The sequence below is a fragment of the Protopterus annectens genome, chromosome 5.part0 (assembly GCF_019279795.1).
Source record: "Protopterus annectens isolate FY-2018-M chromosome 5.part0, PAN1.0, whole genome shotgun sequence".
NCBI classification, from domain to species: domain Eukaryota; kingdom Metazoa; phylum Chordata; order Ceratodontiformes; family Protopteridae; genus Protopterus; species Protopterus annectens.
The window spans coordinates 735,493,119-735,511,143 of record NC_056735.1 but is presented as its reverse complement, the minus strand read 5'-3'; the positions used below and the strand labels follow the sequence as shown (position 1 = coordinate 735,511,143).

At 42.8% G+C, this 18,025-nt stretch overlaps 1 protein-coding gene across 2 annotated transcripts in view; it reads right to left on the bottom strand.

Annotated features, from left to right (window-relative positions):
• DYNC2H1 (dynein cytoplasmic 2 heavy chain 1) overlaps nt 1-18,025 on the bottom strand; it is a 6,555,988-nt gene that overhangs the window by 2,581,831 nt on the left and 3,956,132 nt on the right. The gene's annotated exons all lie outside the window — the stretch shown is intronic.

Genomic DNA, 18,025 nt, shown 5'->3' with positions numbered 1-18,025 from the left:
ACGAGATCTGAGGTATTACCGCCTAGCATTGTGGGATAAAAGGGGTGCCTCGAGCCGGTGGAACTAACTCTCGAGCTTTTAGAGTGGCCGAGTCGGAGCCGAGGATCGGCTCCAAACCCATCCAGCAAGAATGAAGGTGAGATAGACAACTTAACATTATTGGTTATGATGGTGCAGCTGAACTAGATCTGATAACTAACTAATGGATCTGAAATGGTGGCAAGATCCAAGGATTTTGAAAGTTTCAGAGCAACAGCCGATGAAGCAGAACATCGATCTGGGGATCATTTTCTGTCTGGATTTTTATTTCTGCCACTACTTTCCCTTCTGATCTTTCAGCAGCCTTTTTGACAGAAGTAGAAGCCCCAGAAGCAGAATAATGAGGAAGGGAAGGGGGTGAGTCTCCAGCAGGGGCAGGGAGATGATGTTTTAGGAGGAGCTTGTTCCTACATTCCACATTGGCCCAAGGACCAGAAGCAGTGCAGATGGAGCACTGTTCATCCAGATGAGTAGCTCTGAAGCAGTATACACATTTCATGTGTGAATCCGAATTTGGGATCTTGTGTCAAACGGTCACGTATTACTTGAAGCTAGATGTTTTGTTGGCCATGAGCAATGGAGATCATGTCCACAGAAAATGAGCGGCAAATGAGATTTGAGGTAACTAGGTGGGTAGAAGAAGAGTATGGTTAAGGGATGGAGCCTGAGCTTTGTATCCAAAGTCTGAAGTGGGTGAAGTCAGATCTGGGTTGGATCTGAATAACTAACTGTTGAAGAACGGATAGAAGAGACAACATCAGATCATTCATTATTGGTATGGTTTTACAATGCTGCAATATCACTGTTGTTTATTTTCCATTCTCTACTTCATATCATTATTTAATTTCTTTTTACTAAGCACAGCTTAGGAATCTTTCTGGAAGTAAATTATTTTTACTGCTTCTACAAATGGAAAACTAGCCAAAAATAAAACTTACAAATATATACAATCCAATCCAAAGGACTCTTTTTAATTACTGCATTGGCAATAAAGCATATCCAAACCTTACAAATTCAACTCTAATGTGGCTACCTGAGAGGCACTATATCCATTATCTAGAGCCTGTTAAACTTACTTAATATATACTTCCTTGATTCTCTTCCCCATCTTCTGCAGAAAACTGCAAAGCCCACAACATTCCCAACCACTTTCCATTCTTCAAAAATGTCCTCTACCATTATGGATACATCAGCAATATAATTTCATTCTTTTGTAGGCAATGCCAAAGATAATACAGGTATGATTAGCAACCTAGACTCTGGAGAAGCTAAAAATGGAGCAAATAAAAGTGATGAGTATATATCTACTCACTTTTTCCAGGAAGAGGTTGTGGATATTTGTCAGGGTAGAGTACGGTCAAGAATCCAATGATGATACCAAATCCATGATGAGCAGTGATCATCTAATAGGTAGCTGGACACTCAGTGGTGTGTCATAACATAGGTGGAGGTAGTTTCCTTATAAGCCTCCCATGCATAGGTTTGATTAGGGCATAAATAAAATCCTGTTGTGAGCAATATATCTGATGTTGCCTTGCTTCTCTCCACCTCGCAGTACCTAACATCTCAAAATCCCCTTCCTGCTCACCATGTCAACATACTGGCTGGCAGTGCTAACCAGACTGGTTAATTTCAAGGGGAGGGTTAGAAGAGCACAACAGGGATTGCCAAACAAGGTCCATTTCTACACTTTGATTTGGAGAGAGAAGGAAAAAGTGGCCACCCTTGAGACTTACCTAACCTTTAAAACCATACAATTTGTGTAAATACAGAAACTTGGTTGCAAGGCATTTACAACACGTCTTTCTTGGGGTTTAATGAACACCGTTCATTCAGACTGGTGGAAGCACATCTGTATTTGTTCACAATCCTATCATGTCATGGTGAACACTACAGGATAATGACCTAGAACTCAAATATTCTAGCATCTATTAAAAAAGTCCACTATCATATCATTGCAAACTATAGACAGTACAGTTGTGTACACTTACCATAAATGTAGATATTTGAGTGTATTCACTGTTGCAGTCATCAAATTTGGGTTATCCTGCCAGGGGTAGCCCTCAGTCGGCCCGAATACCAGAGACTTAGTATTTGTGTGTCAGTTGCTGTCGATTCAGGACTGATGTCAGGTCATCAGTGGTATAAAAACAGACGCCATTACATCAGTATTTCTTGCCCCATATGTCAGGAGCCCCCAAATAGGGAGCTAAGTTATGGTGGAAAAACACCACCAGTAAAAAGTAAATACCAATAGCCCTGTAAGGAGTGAGGAAGACGGAGAGACAGACAAAGGGGGCTGGAGGGTAGGAAACCCGGACTGCAACAGTGAATACACTCGAACATCTACATTTATGGTAAGTGTACACAACTGTACTATGTTCTTCATGTTTCACTGTTGCAGTCATCACACTTGGGTTGATTCCCAAAGCTGAAGAATGGGTGGAGGCAGTCAAAGAAGAGTTGGGGCTGGCTAGTATGCCCTGCAGGACTGCGGTTGCGAAGCTGCCCTGGATTTGGAAAAGACAGGCAGATGGTAATGCTTGGTGAAGGTATGAACAGAACTCCAAGTTCCAGCTTCCAGAATGTCCCTGGTAGGGACTCCTCTGAGAAAGGCTGTAGAGGTTAAAGTTGTCCTAGTGGAATGTGTTCTGACCCCCTGAAGGAGTGGTTTCCCATAGTGTTTGTAAAAGAAAGGGATACAGTGTGCTATCCATTTGGAGATGGTTTGTTTTGATATGGCCTTGCCCTCTGCCCCAGTAACTGGTCAGAATTCCTAAAGGGCTTAGTCCAATCAAGGTAGAATCTGAGCTGTCTGTGCACATCTTAAGAGTGCAGGATCCTTTCCCCCTTATTTTGAGGATAAGGAAAAAAGGTGGACAAATGGATGGATTGCTTGAGAGCCACACTGGACACCACTTTAGGCATGAAAGTTGGGTTAGTCCTGAGGGAGACCCTGTCAGCATGAAAAATGATGAAGGGTTCCATAGCCATAAGTGCTTGTAGCTCAGACACTCTTCTAGCTGAAGTGATGGCCAGAAGAAAGGCTGTTTTTCAAGAGAGGAATTTTAACTCTGCTGAAGCTACAGGCTCAAATGGGGGTAGCATGAGCTTTTCCAACACAAAGTTAAGGTCCCAAGCTAGGGTAGGAGCTCTTTTTGGTGGCCTTAAGTTATTAGCCCCTCTCAGGAACTGTTGATGAGAGGGTGTGAGAAGAGAGGTGGCTCAGTGCTGTAATGAGCAGAGATGGCAGAGGCATGGATCTTAATGGAAGAGAAGGATAGGCCCCTGTGTCACAGGTCTGCTACGTAATCTAGGATGAGAGGTAAGGAGGGCTGTGCTGGATCCGCTCCTTTAGTCTGGATCCAGGAACAATAACTTTTCCACTTGTCAGAATAGGATGTTGTAGTACTGGGTCGTCTGACTTCACGTATGACATCCAGTACCTGGGTGATCTGGATAATGTATCAGGAAGATAAAGTTGTTTGAAATTAAATTTTTGCAATCTCCGCATCACATGTTGCAGTCTGGCTGGGGCTAAATGCATAAGCTTTCTCAAGATAGTGACTAATGGTTGGTGGTCTGTTTCGGTCTGGATAGGTATACCATAAACATAATCATGGAACTTCGAACATGCAAACACAATTGCCAAAAGCTCTTTCTCGATCTGGGCATATTGCATCTCAGTTTGGGTAAGAGTTCTCTACGTGTAGGCAACAGGTTGATACTCTTGTAGAATGACTGCACCAACTACAAATTTCGAAGCATCAAAGAAAAGTGTAACTGGTTTGTGAACATCATAGTATCTCAGAGTTGGTAGACTAGCAATTCTCTGTTTCAGGATATAAAATGCTCTTTGGTGTTGCAATAACCAAAACCCAGATACATCTTTATGTGTTAGCTCTCTGAGTGGCGCTGAAAGTTAACTCAAGTCTGGAATGAACTTGCCTAGGTAGTTAACCATGCCAAGAAAACACTGCAGAGCTTGAACATTGTCTGGAGTTTTCATCTTGAGAATGGCTGTTTGCTTTGAAGAGTCTGGTTGTAGGCCTGTACTCATAAAGAAATGACCAACATAAATAACACCTTGCAGCCTGAACTTGCATTTGTGTGGACTGAGCTTCAGATTCACTTGATTTGCCCTTTCTAGAACTTTTCTGAGAATTCTGTGATGTTCAACTTGGCATTTGGCATCAAGGCTGTGACTTCTTCAGCTGCGCGCATTGGATGATGAGGCCTTTTAAGTGCTTTGTTCAAATCTTGTGGATCTATATATATATATATATATATATATATATATATATATATATATATTCTGATGTCATATGAGTTTTCTTATGAGATACCACCATGGAAGGTACCCATTCAATTGGAGCTTCAACTGGACAAATCACACCTTGTCGCACCATTTTATCTAATTTGGCCTTGACTCTGTCCTGCATGGCTATTGGAACTTTGTGTGGTGGCCTGATAACTAGATTGACCTCTCGGTCTAACTTCATGGAGTACACAACTGGAAGTTTGCCTAGTTTGTCTTGAAACACATCAGCATAGGTAGAAAAAATGTGCTGGGCAAAATTAGAGTAGTGGTCTTTTAAGCTAACATGGCGGACTTCCTTGTTAAATGAAAGCAGTCCCATTTTCAAATGGTCTCTGAGCCCTAATAATAACAGGATGTGCCTCCTGACCACATAAAATAATAAGTTGTAGCTTCTTCCACTCTGCTGGAAGTAACATGAAAGCACTACTGAGCCATCAGTTTGAAATTCTTCACCTCCGCTTTGCACACCTTGCCAAATCAAGCCTTTCACCATAACACACTCTAGCAAATGTTTCTGTTGACATAACACTGCACTTGGAACCTCTGTCAACTTTGAGCTCTTTGAGTTTGCCTTTTATCCAAACAGTACAAAATACTTCATTCTTTGCCCTTAAATCTACTGCATTGACAGTTTCATGAAGCACTGACACACCATCAACATAAAGAGTAGAACTGCCACTATCTAGTTGATAACCCGTTTCTTAAAATGTTCCCTTTTAATAAAAGAATGCGGCCTTTTGATTTACAAAACCTTTTGAACTGATTACATTTATTGCATTTGTGGCATTGTTCACCAAAAGCTAAACAGCTCTCCCACAATTATGACAGTTGGCAATGAAACTGGGCTGGGGTCTATGCTTTGAGTTTGCTGACTCACTCTTATGTTCACTGAAACTGTGTGAAGTCTGGAACTTGCTAGAAAGCTCTGGGGTTTACCAGTGAGTGCTGCAGGGGCTACAGTTGCTGCCATGTGCATGGGCCTGTTTCCTTTAATAACATGCTGCATACTATCAACATAAACTTTATCACTGTGCCTTCTAGAGCTATTCTCATTTGTAAGCATGTGTGTGTGCGCTTTTCTGTGAGCTCGTATATCTGACCAATCTCAATGGCCTTATTCAAAGTTAAATCACTGTCATGGAGCAAAATCTTTCTCACAGCATCATCTTTTATGCCACACAAAAGTCTATCCTTTATCAACTCATCCCTAAAGTCACCAAATCTGCACATTTTAACCTTATTTCTCAGGTCAGTTATATATGCTGCAAAACCTTCACCGGGCTTTTGATCCCTTGCATAAAATAGGAGACTTTCCATTGCAACATTTGTTTGGATGTTACACATTTCTCTAAATTTGCATTTCAAGCACTCAGGGTCCTCCCTTGACTCAGCCAGTATGACAATATGATGGATTTCCTGTATAGACAGCAGGTGCATACACAGATGAACATTCCCTTTCTATGGCTTCTGACCCAGCTAAATTAAGTAAAATAAGTGCCTTTGTATGGTAATTTTTATCAGAAAATGCAGCCTGTATGAAAATGTCATGTTCTTCCTCAAATACACTCTAGTTCTCGGCAATATTACTGTCAAACATAAGTGCATTGGATTTTTGAAATCTGTCTGCCATGCACACAAAGTACAAACAAACTGTTCTGTGAGTTTGCAGTAACATTCAAATGCACAATAACATCTTTAAAATACTTTACTCTGTAAAATATGCTCTATAATGGCTGTATTCTGTGAAATATGCCTCGTAATGGCTGTACTTTTTGAAATATGCCTTGTAATGGTTGTACTTTTGTGAAATAGCGTTACTGTAACACTGCACAAACATGTGAACACTTTATACACTTCTGATAACTCAGATATCTTTGCATAATATGAAAAATGCATATGCTTTTTGAAAAATGTGGCCATTTCTCCTTAGTTTATTAGTTTTATGCAATTTGAACTTTATTTCAAACATTTTCTGTAGTAATTGGAATATTTTTATCAATACCGTGCATATCTCTATGAGATTATTATTTAGAATGTTTTGGATGCTTGGTTTCATATTATGCAAAAGAAATAGTGTTAAGCACATTTTAATATCCGAAATTTGGTTCTGACCTGTTTTGCAAAGTATGCACATTTAGGAAGATCCACTCATATAAATTCCACCAGCATCTAAACAACTGCCTTAAGTCATTTCAGCCAAGCAATTTCTGACTAAATGCCCCTTCGATATGCTTCTGCTGACTTCAAGCCCTTTTGGATATGCCGCTTCTGACACCATGTCCTTTAGACATGCCACTTCTGACACCATGTCACTCGTTCATCTCTAATACATAAAACAAGAAGGCTAGGGGGGTTCGTTCAGATGCTTTAATACATACAAACACATCAGGATGGATAGCAGCATCTTTAAATACGAACAAACTAGTTAACAGACAGAGCTTACATACATACATACATACTTGCATCTCAACAGCTAACTACAAAATGGCAGTCAGACTTGCATGTGCTCAGTATTTATACACTTCTGCAAGGCCCTGGATAGCGTCATAAAGGTATATATACAGATACTGATCTACAAGTGATGTATAATTTTTACAACTACAGTTGTTTCAATGGTGTCTATGATGTATGTTTGCAACTAAAGTGAAGTCAATGTCGTTTGTTTTTCATTTATATAAATGTAAAATTGCCTATGTCATATGTGATAATTTAATAAAGATGTTTACTGAAACAAAAAAGAATACCTCCTCATCAATGAGCCAAAAGCAGCAGCCCTAGAAGAGGCATATGCTGCATCATAACTACACTTGAGAGAATGAGAGAATGATGAACCACTTGAGAGTCCCTAACAAGGAAAGAGCAGAAGTTTCAGAGTCTGGCAGATCAGACATAAGCTGACAAGCCTGAGAAAGAAGAGCCAACACATATCTGGACATATGGGTCTGATAGTTAATAGCCCTTAAAGCCAAAGTAGCAGAGGTATAAAGCTTCTTACCTAGCCTTTCTGTGGTTCTGCTGTCTTTTTCAGAAGGCAATACACTGGATGAGGGAAGCAACTGAAAAGTCTTGTCAGAGGCTACAGACACCACTGAGGGGTCAGCAGCAGGACATTTGTACAAAAAGTTACAATCTTCAGCACCCTATAAAACCTATCAGGCGTCTTAGGAGCAGGGAACAGAGAATCAGGAGCTTTAAAGGCATTGGAAAAAGCATCCAACAAAGCTGCCAAAACAGGAGGAATAGCAGAAGGTTTCAGAGATTCCATCTGCAACAACTCATAGTACCTCTTATGGATGTCAGACACCTGAGCACAATCCCATTTAAAAAATTCCATCATCCTGGTGATTGTGTCCAAAATGAAATTTCCTCAAAGGGAGTATCAGGATTATTAGATTCCTCTTCCTCTGACCCATAGTCTAATGCAGAAGGAATCTGGGAAGAGTAAGCAAGGGATTCTTCATCAGAATCCAATTCCTCCTCAGAGGAATCCAGTTCCCTGTGTCTTTTATGGGGAGTAAAGGACCAAGGGGATGCAGGGACAGAAACCCCCCTGAGGAGGTTTTAATGCCATTAAAGCATTAAACAACCCCTGAGTAAAGGCCTGCAACTCACTCTGTGGATCCCTAGGAGCAAGAGAAACATGTTTAATTTTATGTTTTTTCTTTACAGGAACATCCCTCCTATAAAACTGACCCAGGATGGCAATCAATAAATGTAGTAGGAAAGTACAGTTTTGTACCTACCATAAATGTAGATGTTCGAGTGCTCATACAGCTGCAGTCATAACAGATGGGTTATCCTGCTGTCAGGCGGGTCCTCGGTCGGCCGAATTCCAAAGTCTAGGTCCAGCGTCGGTTGTCGTTGCTTCTTCCCTGACATTAGTGCGACAGGGGTATAAAAGAGGCAGCCAATGCCATTTTCTTCAGTTTTTCTTGCCCCAGATGTCAGGTGCCCCCGGAAGGAAGGCAAACATAATGTTACGCAATGTTGATAAATCAAAAACAGTAGTTGCAAGCAAATACACCATAAAAGAATACCCCAAAAAGGTTATATGAAAAGGTGTTTGTCATAAGGTCTGTCCTAAGAGGGGATGGAGAGAGGGGAAACCTGGACTGCAGCTGTATGAGCACTCGAACATCTACATTTATGGTAGGTACAAAACTGTACTATATTCATCGTGCATACAGCTGCAGTCATAACAGATGGGTAAAATCACAAAGCTAAGTAAGGGTGGTAGGCACTAAGTGGAACTAGGAGGGGCTAGGATGCCCTGCAGGACTGCTGTGGCAAAGCCCGCTCTTGATTTTGAGTACAGTGGGAGGTGATAGTGCTTGGAGAAATTGTGCACTGAACTCCAGGTGGCTGCTTCCAAAATGTCCTTGGTAGGGACCCCCCTGAGGAAGGCTGCAGAGGTAGCTGTGGCTCTGGTGGAGGGGGATCTGATGCATGCAGGCACAGTTTTTCCATGAAATGAGTAACAAAAGCGTATGCAGTGGGCTATCCATTTCGAAATTGCCTGTTTGGCAATAGCCTTTCCTTGAGCACCTGCAGCATAGGACACAAAGAGTTGTTCAGATTTCCTGAATGGCTTTGTCCTGTCCAAATAGTAACGAAGTTGTCTGTGAATGTCCAAGGAATGTAGTAGTCTTTCCCCTTTGTATTGTGGATTAGGGTAAAAGGTAGGTATGTGGATAGTCTGATTCAAAGCTACACTGGACACTACCTTTGGCATAAAGGTAGGGTTGGTACGTAAGGAAACTCTGTCCTGATGGAAAATGATGAATGGTTGCACAGCCATGAGGGCCTGTAGCTCTGAAACCCTGCGTGCTGAGGTGATAGCCAGAAGAAAGGCTGTTTTCCATGACAAGTATTGTAGCTCTGTTGAAGAAGCTGGCTCGAAGGGAGGAAGGGTCAGCTTTTCCAATATGAAGTTGAGGTCCCAAGCAGGGACTGGTGGTTTCCTTGGGGGATTTATATTCTTTGCCCCTCTGAGGAACTGCCTTAAGAGAGGATGAGAGAATAAAGGAGGATCTGTGTTGTATTGTGCAGAAATGGCTGAAGCGTGGATCTTGATGGAGGAGAAGGAAAGTCCATTGTTTAACATCTCAGCTAGGTACTGTAAAATTTGAGGTATATTTATTACCCAAGGATTCTGTCCCTTTTCTTGATTCCAGACACAAAATCGTTTCCATTTGGCGGAGTAGGCTTTTCTAGTAGAAGGGCTTCTGGCCTCCAAGATGACATCCTGCACCTCCCTGGAGAGGAGAATCTGTTGGGAAATCAAGGAATTCTCCATGCAGCTAGGTTTAGGGTTTTGAGATGGCTGTGAAGGGTTTTGTAGTTGTGCTGGGACAACAGAAGAGGGACTAGAGGTAGGATCCATGGTGGGGAATGTGTCAGGCTCTTCAGGAGCGGATACCAGTGTTGTCTTGACCAGTCTGGAGCAATGAGAATCATTTTCGGCCTCTCTGCTCTGGCTTTTAATAGAACTTTGGGCAGCAGAGGAAGAGGCGGGAAGGCATAGACTGTCAATGTTGCCCAATTGAAGGAAAGTGTGTCCACTTTCCAGGCCTGTGGATGATAGGTCCTTGAACAAAATTTTTTCAACTGGCAATTTCTGTGGGTAGCAAAGAGATCTATGTCTGGCTGTCCCCATGCCTGAGTTATCTTTGTGAAAACGTGAGGATGCAACTTCCATTCCTATGGATCTGTCATATTTCTGCTTAGGTTGTCTGCCAGTGTGTTTTCCTTCCCTGGCAGGAATTGTGCCTGTAATTGAATTTGCAATTCCAGTGCTGTGTTCCATAGGGTCATGGCTTGCCTGTACAGGGGATATGAATGAGTTCCCCCCCTGTTTGTTTATGTACCACATCACTGTGGTGTTGTCTGTCCCTATCAATAGCTGGCCTGGATGCAGTAGGTCTTTGAAGGTCATAACAGCATTTTGCACGGCTAGCATTTCCTTTTGGTTGATGTGAAGGTGCTTCTCTTTTCGGGTCCATTTTCCCTGAATGCACTGATCTGTCATGTGTGCTCCCCAGGCGTAGTCTGAGGCATCTGTTGTGATGATTTGAGTTGCTTGAGGTACACAGAAAGGAGGACCTGTGTTTCTTTGGCAAGCTTGAGCCCACCCCAAAAATTCCTTTTGAAGGCATGGAATGAGTGGTATAATTGCTTCCAAGCTGTGGCTGTGTTGAGACCATAAGTTTTTTAGGTACCATTGAAGTTTCCTCATATGCAGCTTTGCATATGGGATTAGTAGGATGCAAGATGCCATGAATCCCAAAGCCTGCAAAACTTTCCTTCCAGTTAGCCTGGTGAAAGTTGCCATTTTTCTGAAGTATTGAGACAGTTGCCCTTGTTTGTCTGGCGTGAGGTAGGCCATCTGGGTGGTTGTATTCAAGCTGGCACCCAGGAAGATTATTTGTTGAGAGGGTATTAGTTTTGATTTCTTTTTGTTGACTGTGTATCCCAGGAAGTTCAACAGTTTTACTACAAACGCCAGGTGCTGCAGTAGTATGTCCTTGCTGTCTGCTTGGATCAGGCAGTCGTCCAGATATGGGTAGATTTGTATCCCTTGTAGTCTGCAGAAGGCGATTACTGATGCCAGGCATTTCGTAAACACTCTGGGCGCAGTAGATAAGCCAAAGGGCAATGCAGAGAATTGGTAATGGGTTGAACCTGCAAGAAATCTGAGGTATCTTCTGCAATCTTGTCTGATAGGGACATGCAGGTATGCCTCCTTGAGGTCCAATGTTACCAGCCAAGACTCCTTGCCCAGCATGGGAAGAAGCTGCTGTAATGTGAGCATCTTGAATTTTGGCACCTGAAGATATGTGTTTAGGATGGACAGGTCTAAGATAGGTCTCCAATCTTTGTCTTTCCTTGGTACCAGGAATAGTCTTGAATAAAACCCTTGACCTTGTTCTTTTGCAGGTACCTCTTGAATTGCTTTCATGTCCATGAGAGCTGAAATTTGTTTTTGTGCCTCTGCCCTTTGATTTTGTGGCAGGTTTGGCATGCCTCTCATTTTTGGAAGGGTGTGAAAGTGGAACCTGTAGCCTCTGTCTATAATGTCCAGAATCCATTTGTCTTTTGTAACAATATGCCAATTTTTTGAGACTAATGTCAGTTTTCCGCCCAAAGGTGCTGCCATTAAAGCTTTGCTTGGCAGGTGTAGGGGGAAGTCATTGCGTCTGTTTTCTAAAAGACTGTGATCTATCTTCTCCACCTCTTGGGGTTGGTGCTTGTCACTGTCTGGCTCTGAAAGATCCTTGAGGTTGCCCTCTACCCCTTGAGCATCTGTATCTGCCCCTTTGAGGTCTGTCTGTGGCTGGAAAGGACCAATTTTTTGAAGGCCAGTTTCTGCTGAAACGTGGAGGTTGTACCTGCAGGAAATCTTTCACTGTTTGCATTGATTTCGCTTTTCCCTCCATTTTATTTAGTACCTCCTCAGCTTTAACACCAAACAATACATCTTTTTGAAGAGGTGCATCTAATAATTTAGCTTTGACATGATCTGGTAAGATTTGCTCTTTGAGCCAAGCATGCCTACGTATAACAGACCCCGTAACAGCAGCTCTACATGAGGCTTCTAAAGCATCAAAACCACACTGCAAGGTAAAACTGTTGATACTTTAACATATGGAACTGACAGTTTAATGCCCTCATGGTTAAAGTGGCCGAGGTGTACACCTTTTTCCCCCACCTTTCTAAAGCTCTGGAATCTCTCTCTGAAGGTAATGGGTTTTTAGCAGTAGAGGCCTTAATTCCCTTGGGACCCTGTGAAATTGTTTCTGGGTCAGCAGTATGGCTTCTATATAGGAACTGGTGAGAATCAGGAACCCGGTAATACCTGTCTGGTTTAACAGGAGCTGGAGGCAAAGAATCTGGATTAAGGCTGGCTTCTGTGTACACATCATCCAATTTATCTAAAACAGGAGGGATAGCCAGGGGCCTATGCTGGGGGAGCAGAAGAAATTCCCTGAGCCTTTTCTTGGAATAATCCTGGCCTTCCCAGTGAAAGTGTTCCCTCAATGTATGCAGGGTTTCCCCAAAAGAGAAGTCCACAGGGGGGGGAGACCGAGGGAATAGACTCCTCTGCATCAGAGTCTTCGAATGCAGAATAGGCGTAATCCTGGTCCTCAGATAGTTCTGAGGTAATAGAAGCTTGATCTGAGGAAGGGTAGTCTTCCTCTAATCTGGGTCTTTTGTCAGAGGGGGGTTGAGAACCCCTGATAAGAGTAATCAAATCCTCAGCCATTTTAAGCATCTGCTTTTTAGGCATGGTGCCTTGAGAGGGGGTCTGAGGAATCTGTTTTTTGGTTTTCATGGCTGCTTTAGATTTAGTGAAGGCTTTAATAGAGAAGGAGGAAGGCCTGAAGACCCCTTGAGAAATGGTAGGCCTGTCTAAATTCTGAGTTTCCCCGCCAGGAGTGGCGTTGGTATCTGTGTAGTAGGAATGGGGGCCGAGGAGCCTGCGACCTCGGGTACTGAAGACACCGGTAATGTAGTGCCTTCGGTACTCAGGGGCTGCGTAGGCGCCTCGCTGAGTACTGGAGAACCGGTAGTCGGCCTTAGCGTGGTTTCAGTAGATGGTGCGGACCTCGTATGTCGGTCCTTTCTTTGTGTTTTTTGCTCAAAACTGGAGTCTGAGTATCTAACGACATAATATAATTGAATTCTTTGCCAAAAAAGTGAAGGGCGAACTCCGCCCAATGCTTAATAGTGCGCTTGTTGAATCTAGCACAAAAACAGCAGGCCGAGACGACGTGGTCTGGGCCTAAGCAAGGTATACAGAAAGAGTGGAAATCCTTATGCGGTATTTGCTTCCCACATGAAATGCAATTATTAACTTTGTCTGACATCGGTCTGAGGCAAGAAACGTTTCCCCAACGGGGTACTTAGCTTTCAAGAAGACTTCAGCTGAAATACTTTCGTAAATCTCAGGAGCTGGCCGACTGGCACTTGTGAACTGCTTCTGCTTCGGGCACCGCGCGGCAAGAAAGACTGAAGAAAATGGCGTCGGCTGCCTCTTTTATACCCCTGTCGCACTGACGTCAGGGAAGAAGCGACGACAACCGACGCCGGACCTAGACTTTGGAATTCGGCCGTCCGAGGACCCGCCTGACGGCAGAATAACCCATCTGTTATGACTGCAGCTGTATGCACGATGAACATCTTCCCTAACTAAAATCGTCAGAACCCCCTTAGGCTCCTAAGGAATAATTAACTGTGGCTCCCTGAATGCCTGAAATGGAAACCTGCAAAGCTTCATCTGATGTGCTACTAGCCTGATCCCTGCCAGCCTCCAATCTGGTTGCAGCAGAGGATTCCGACAACAAAGCCGAGCAAGTCCCTGGGTTCTCACTGACCTTGGGAGAAATGTCCAGTGGAGGCTGGAGAGTGGAAGATTGTGGTCTAACTTTTTAACCTTCTTCTTCCCTAACTGATTATCCTCAATTCACAGGTGTTTAATAGGCTAATGACCACAAGACCTTTTTAAGGCTAGCCATGTATCCCAAATCTCTGACAAGTTCTGATACCCTTGATAAGTGTAAGCATGGGCCTGGGAGATGAACCATTTACAGGTTACCCGTGTTCAATAGAGACACAGGTGCCAAACCAGGGATGAATTTCCGGTTTCCCATCCAATTTGCACTTGAATTGGGTTAGGGAGGAATTCTGCTTCACATGGATGGGGAGCTTGTTCCATAGGCAGGGTAGTCTCTGGGATACATACCTATCTCTCCAGTAGGTCCTATTTATATCATAGACAAGGTTTAAATCGGGGTGGGAAGTTCCATCCACTGTATCTTTAGCGAGAACCTTAAGGCACTGGTTCTAAAGATACAAAGAAAGGGAAGAAAGCCTACTATGGATGATTTTCGGTATGAAAGCCTGACAAATCGAAATGTGGTATGCCCTTGAGGGGCTCCTAAGCAAAAAAGACACTTAATGTGTCTGTCTTTATGGGGAATCTGTCTCCCGTGCTGGCATTTATGCTTCCTGGATGACATTAACCTCCTGGAGCAACAAAAAGCTAAGAAAAAAACAAATCCCAAAGGGCTACTTACTGCAATGGCTCTGTACCAGCAAGACGACACAGGCATTTAACCAGCGAACAAAAATTGCATCAAACTGGCAGACACAATGTAGGCATTCAGACCAATGATCTGGAGGTGTGTTCACACTGATGGCAAAGTTGTTCTGAAGATGGTACATCTGGACATCAAATTTATGTCCTACGCTACGCAAGGAGCATGTATGTGATGTTCGGCATACCTTAAAGCAACAGTAGGCTTCGGTATACTGGCCAACGTCGGGCTTCCACAGCAGGGAATCCCATACGTTAAGAATACTGCAACAGTGAAAGTAAGGACATCTGGAAAAATCAGAGGTCAAAATGAAGGGCTGGCTGAATATGACTGGAAGAGCAGTTTCAAAAAATGGCAGTTAAGAGGACAGCGCACGCAGAAAAAAACTTAGATTTTCTGCCATACCAGAGAAACTGGAAGGATCAGACTGTATTAATTTTATGAAGGCAGAAATAAGCAAATGAACTGGTATTCCACAGCAGGATGTAACATAATTAATTAAAGGGGTACATCGTGAGTAACCTCTAAACCTGTCCATGAAAAAAGAGCTAAGACCTGTATTATTAAAGATGCAATTATAGCAGCACAAAGAGTTGATCCTGGAAAAACTAATAGAAGGGCAAAGTATTTAAGAATGGACACAGTACAGTGTTTCTGGAAAATGATTATTCACTGTACACCAAGTAGGAGAGAAGGAAATTTATCCCATCAGTCAGGGAATATCAAGAGGTAGGTGTGAAATTAAAGCTGATGTGTTCAGCTACCTTCAGAATATTTTTTTCTGGAGGATCAAAATAATTTTTGATGAGAACAGGCTAAGGAGCAAAGAAAAGTTTCTCCAGCAAAAAGTGAGCCATGAAACAGAGACTCTGATTCTCATTCTTCTGATCATAAAGCTTGCAGAGACACTTCGCCAGTGAAACATTTTCCAATGTGTCAAAGGAAAATGCTTGACAGACAGAAAAAAATGCACAGAAGTTAAGAGGAAGAATCAGGAGTGGAACCAGAGTCTAGGACTGGGAGATGAAGATGAACAGGAAGACCACTAGCACTGAAATGACTAATAAATGTGAGATTATAAAGCATCATTCACATTTGTATATGGATCTACAAGAAAATGTGACTGAGAAAGTCTGGACTTTTTTTGACTTTTATAAACTTGTGGTGGGACTGAAAGGCATATACCCCACTTCATCTCATTAGTGTTTGGAAGGACACTAAAAATGGAAAAAAGTAGCTAAGTAAAACAAGTTTTGTTCTTAACAATATCTGTGTAAAACGTTTATGATATAAATAAAGAAGTTATTACCATAATGTTCCATCTGTGTTGTTGATCTTCATTTATTCTTGACTGTTGGGTCTCGGTTCTGTCCTCAGAACTGACTTGGCCGTTGTAACAAGCTTGTGCCTGCCAGAAACTATTGTGCTAAGGCTACCCATAGTGCCCCTCTTCTCTGCTCCTCAGATCAAGTTTTACCCATAGAAGTAAAAGTAGAAATAAGAGTAGACGCGTTGCCTGAGCAACTGCCCTACTGATATATCAGGACTAGATCCAAACTTCTAGGAGTCTGTGGAGAGGGGTCGGAGGGTGGGATGTCAAGAATGAATGAAGATCAACAACACAGATGGAACGTTATGGTAAGAACATAACTTCTTTAACTGATGTTATTAATCTTCATTCATTCTTGACTGTTGGGACAGAGTCACTAGCTACTTTATGTCCCTGGAAGGATATTCCTGAGCACCATAGAGCCAAAGAATGCTCTTCCCCTGGAGACCGTATTCAATTTGTAATGAGTGATAAAGGTATGCAGAGTAGCACAAGTGGCCGCTGCACAAATGTCATCCATAGAGGCTCTAGAATGGAAGGCTACTGAAGTGGCAACTGATCTAGTAGAATGAGCCTTGACTTCTGCTTGATAGATTCAGTTTATTTTGGTCATAAACAAAGGTGATGCAATCAATCAACTATTTTGATAAGGTAACTTTGGAAAATGGTTTGCCCAGTTTAGTGCTTGAAAAGGAGTCCAATACAACCTTAGGAAGGAAAGAGGGGTTGGTTCTGAGTGATACTCTCTCTCTGTGAAAAATAATGTATGGGAGTTTCACACACAAGGCTTGCAGTTCGGATATTCTCCTGGCTGATGTGATGGCTACCAGGAAAAGGGTCTGCCAACATAAGAATCTGATATCACAGGTGGCTTGTTGGTTCAAAGGGTTGACAGGTTAAACTTGGTAACACTAATGTTAAATTCCAAGGTTCAATGGGTTCTTTAAAGAGTGGTTTCAAATGCAAGACACCTTTCAAACAGTTTTACAAAGGCGATGAGACATTAAGGAAAGGTCATCAAAAGCTATTATGAAAATTGGAAATAGCAGCTAAGTGAACCCTAACTGAGAAGCTGAAGCTCCTGATTGAAAAATGGTTGGCAAACATTCTAAAATCTTATCAAGTGAGGCTAAAAAAGGGTCAATTTTCTATGCAGGAGACCACAGCAAAAATCTGTCCCATTTACTTAGATAAAGTTTTCTGGTTGATGGTTTATGGGAAGCCAGAAGAATCTTCTGAACTGGGAGAGAGAGATATTTTTCTGCCTGGCAATTACTGGAAGTGGAGATAACAGGCCATCAGCATGAGATTGTATAGGTTTACATGGACCATCCCCTGCAGGTGGGACAGCAGGTCTGGACTTGGGTCCAGAGTTCACAGACGGTGAAACCAGGTGAGACCAGCGAAAGGGAAACTAAACTTGTTGGGGCCAATAAGAAACAATGAGGATTACTCTGCTTCTCAACCATTGGGCCTACTTCAAGAATTGGGGAATCAAAGGGAGGGGCAGAAAGGCAGAAAGCAGTCCTGGGGATCAATCGTGTAGAAGAGCATCTCTCAAGGACTCCCCCTGAGGGGGGAACAGAGCAGAGTAGCTGCTGCATTTGCGGTTTATGAGAGATGCAAACAGGTTGCAGCAAGATTGACCCACTGATGAAAAATCTTCATCGCTACATTGGGATTGAGAGACCACTCGAGAGGCAGGAGAATGCATCTGCACAGTTTGTCAGCAATCAAGTTGGAATTCCTGGGAATGTGGGTTGCTATCAGAAAGCGACTGGATGCTATTGCCCATTGCCACACTTTTACGGCTTCCCGACATAAGGGGTAAGATCTGGTTCCTCCCTGTTTAGCGATGTACCTGACCAATGCCATGTTGTCTGATTGGATAGCAATTGCCCCCAAAGGGAGAGGTGATTGAAATGCTTGCAATGCTAGAAGCACGGCCCTCAGTTCTAAGATGCTGATGCGCAATTTGGCCTCTAAGGGGTACCAAGTTCCTTGGACTGTCTTTCCCTGAAAATGCTCCCCCAACCCCATCAGGGATGCATCTGTGGTCACTATGGCCTTGGGCTGAGAAGGGATGAAAGAGAGACTCCATAGTTCCTGTTCAGAGTTCATCCACCACATTAGATCATGCTTGCATTGGATAGTTATGCGAATTAGGTAAGATATCAGGTGTGTTAAGAGAGATCACTGTGATGCCAGGAGCCACTGAAGCAACTTCATGTGGTACCC